The sequence below is a fragment of the Mastomys coucha genome, unplaced genomic scaffold (assembly GCF_008632895.1).
Source record: "Mastomys coucha isolate ucsf_1 unplaced genomic scaffold, UCSF_Mcou_1 pScaffold17, whole genome shotgun sequence".
Lineage (NCBI taxonomy): Eukaryota > Metazoa > Chordata > Mammalia > Rodentia > Muridae > Mastomys > Mastomys coucha.
Genome location: NW_022196899.1, coordinates 29,063,799 through 29,067,545, shown reverse-complemented (window position 1 = coordinate 29,067,545; position 3,747 = coordinate 29,063,799). Strand labels below are relative to the sequence as shown.

Sequence of the window (3,747 nt, the reverse complement as noted above, 5' to 3'; positions counted from 1 at the left end):
CACCCTTCTGCATGTATGAGGAAGGCAAGCATTCTTCCATAGTACCTTGCCTATCCACTCGGGTACTTTTGTACAGTTCTTACTGTACCAATTCCCAGAAGGAAAAAGCAGAACCTCTTTGATTTTCTACAGATTTTAAGCTGCAAGAATCCTCCAAGAATCGAAGCTTTCACCTAACCCACAGCTGCATGAGCATAAGAGAGCTTCCTCTATTAGATTAAGGTGGCCCTCATGTAAGGGCTACAATGTGTGAGTTACCGTAACTCTCATCTGAATCCCTTTAGGAACCTCTACTTGGATAATCTGAATAGTCACAATCCATCCATATTCACATCTATCACCATAGCCTCTTGATGGATAATCGTCATGTAAACTGGTATGAAGTATAATCTTTTGGTGTTGGAGCATAATTTTTGGTATCACGACAGTTTAGATAATCTCTGCTTGACTAGCTGTGTTTAATAGAATACCCCTCATCTCTCCAGGACAAATAAATATCTCTATGAGGCAGCAAGGGCCCCTTCATGGGCCTCCTTAGCAATTTCTCACAAATGACACAGGAGTTCCCCTTTATTCCATTGTTGCTGCTCCTAAACGTCCTGATCTTTTAGGAGGGGGATTCCCACTTCATGATGGTGGCACTCTTTTTACTTAAAGAGGTTCCCTTGAAGAACTCAGTAAAATTCATGGACTAGCCACTATCATTCATGTGTCTTCTACATGACAGGTAGGGGGTTGGGTGGGTGGGGTCACCTCTAATTTGTTCACTTCCTCTCTTCTTCCTCAAAGACCCCCAGAAGGGCCCCTGCTTCTTGGCTGTGGTCCACATCTGTGACTTTAAGCCAATGGTGTAGCACTTTGCTCCACCTGGATGGTTTATCATCTAAGGTCTTTCCATTCATGTCCCTGGCAGCGTCCTTTGCATCTGCTGGATTTTGAAAATGATAAAAGACAATCCTCTTGATTTATTGGCTTCTCAGTCCTTCATTGAAAGTACTTGACCGGTACCAGCTATCAGTCCCAGAACTGAACAACAGACCCCCTAGGTTCACTGCACAGCAAGGGCAGCGAATATGAAAGACATCACACTTTATACTGTCAGAGGATGAGGCTGAAGACCCATTCTACCTTCTTTGTAAATATGGGTCTTCCATGCTGGATGATTGGAGGGCCTTTCCTTTGCTGAGTCCTATATCTATGCATGAATGTTAGCTAAAGATTTATAGAACTTCTTGTTTGTCTTCAAGGTAAAAAAGTTTCCCAAATATTACAAGTGTACTTTTGTCACTCTCTCCTGACTATTATAGTGTTTGAAAGCAGGTTTCTAAAGGCTAAGCAAACAAGAACAAGCTGGGCATATGGTTCTTACACAATGATATGGAAAGGTTTAGCAGGACAACAGATTTGCACTAGTCAAACTCGTGTAAAGTTCTTGAGTGCTAGATGAATACAGTTAGTATGTTTATGGGGCAATATTCATGTAACCCACACTTTAGGACTGAGGAGCTCTGGTAGATCCATATAGAATTTATTCTTCTTTTAAAATATTCATTATTCTCTTTTTGTCTTTAAATGGTCCTGTAGTAGATGATTTGTAACAGTTCTTCTTTTTAGTATAGAATCTAAACTAACTATCGTTATGGCATCTTTATATTTTTGAAAAAAAAAATATTTGCTAACATGTGGCTTGTTTGTCTCAGAATGGACCTCGTGGACCCCAGGCTGATCTTCTTTATAGTCAGGACAATGTTAAACACTTTCTTCTCCTACTTCCATCCCTCAAGTGCTCCTGTTACAGATATGAGGCTACCACGCCCAGGATTTTTCCAGCCCTGAGGATGGGGCTTTGGTGCTCTGGGCAAAGCTCTACCCGGTGAGCTACATCTTCAGAGTGTTGCTTTTGCTTTTAAAGTTATTTATTCGCTCTCTGTTTTCTTGATTATTACAATGAGGATAATCTCAATTTCACCAGGCTTTTAAATGAACCCATTTGGGGCTTAATTTGTCCATGACTTAATATATATGATTAAGCCATTAATCTTGAGCCTTTCTTTTTGCTGTCAGAATTTAAAGCTATAAATTTCTTCGTCGTGACACATTGATTTTCATACATAAACCATTTAAAATGTCATGAAATAATTTAATTTTGATTATGATGTCTCTCTTTTGCCATTAATTATTTGAAATGTGTTTGAAAATTTCCAGGAAAGTGGCAGTTGATTTCATTCTTTCTGAAGAGTGTCTGTGAGGTTTACTAGGCTGGCTGGATGGCTGTTTAATTTTTGTAAAACATCTTTATTAATCTGAGAAGTCATTGGATGCAGTGTTTTATATGGTTTTTATCAGGCTCGTTGTTAGTGCTATAAATCTATGTCCTCAATTCTCTTTGTTTGCCTAGTCTATCAACTGTAAGTTGGAGTAGATGAACAAACACATGGGCCTCTCTTTCATGCCTCTGTTTTGTATTGATGCTCTCTGGAGCTGTAAACACTCATAAGAGTGTAACACGGTTGTATGCTCCTTGGTAAGTATGTCGGGCTGCGCCTCTGCTTATGTTGTAGGAGCATCTTCCAATGCTAATGCTGCAACAACCCGGCAAGGGATGCATCCCTGCTTCTGTGGAAAACAGCATGATGTACTTGCTCTACTCCCTCCTACCCTCACCAGTGTGTCTTCTCAAGTTCAGAGATTATACAACTTAGAAACACTTCTCCCATGGGAGTATGGTGAGCCTCTGGGTGCAGTATCAGTCTTAGCACTTGTTCTTACAGGAGATTTAGATTGGTGTGAATTCAGTTGTTATGAGTCAGAAATTTTGCATGAGTGACTAGAGGATAAACCTAGCTTCCAAGCCTGATCCCATGTGATCCCAGGATACACACGGTGCAAGGAGAGAAGTAACTACTATATGTTGTTCTCTGACCTCTATATGAATGCCACAGCATGGGCATGCCCCCATATAAACAAACAAACAACAACAAAAATAATAATAAATCTGCCATTAAACTTCTATATGTTAGCAAGAAAGATAATAGAGATAAATAGTTCCTGAAGCTTGAAATTGTACCTGAAAACACAGCCTGGGACTTAGCCATCTAACCCTTCTAATGATTTGAAGTTATTCATATATAGGTAAAAATGCCCTTTTTAACTAGTCAGAATGAGTTTTATTTGTCTGTAGCTGTGCTATGAAAAACATACCCATTATACAGAAGAGAAAAATTGAGATGTGTAAAGGAGTAGAACCTTCCTCAAGATGCACAACTAATAGATGTTAGAGTTGGCCTGGGAACCTAAGCCCTTCAAGGCCAGGTTAGGGGTCCTTCAACAGCAGGACTGGCCTCGTATTCTAGAAACCCCCAGAGCCATGAAAACCCTTTAGAAGAACTTAACAGATCCAAAGTCTTGGTTCATGATAACTCTGTGATAAGGTTACCAAATAAGAGATACTGAAGCCCCCACAAGACTGGCTGAAAGTGCCAGTCTATCCGTTCATCCTGTCTCCCGCTTTACTCTTTGGTTATCATTGTGTCCTTTCTTCTGTATTTCTTGTTCACATATATGTCTGTGTTTGTTTTGGCTCTCTCTGGGCAATTGTTCATCCAGCCAGGACGGCAAGACAAAAAGGCAAAAGTTCTTAGTGTGACAGGGATGCTTCTGTAATATCTCTGTCTCTTTCTCTGTCTGTCTCTCTGTCTCTGTCTGTCTCTGTCTGTCTCTGTCTGTCTCTGTCTCTGTCTCTGTCTC

The 3,747-nt window shown here is 40.4% G+C and overlaps 1 pseudogene; it reads right to left on the bottom strand.

The window, feature by feature from the left end:
* Positions 1-229: 229 nt before the first annotated feature.
* LOC116094899 overlaps positions 230-3,747 on the bottom strand; it is a 12,648-nt pseudogene continuing 9,130 nt past the window's right edge.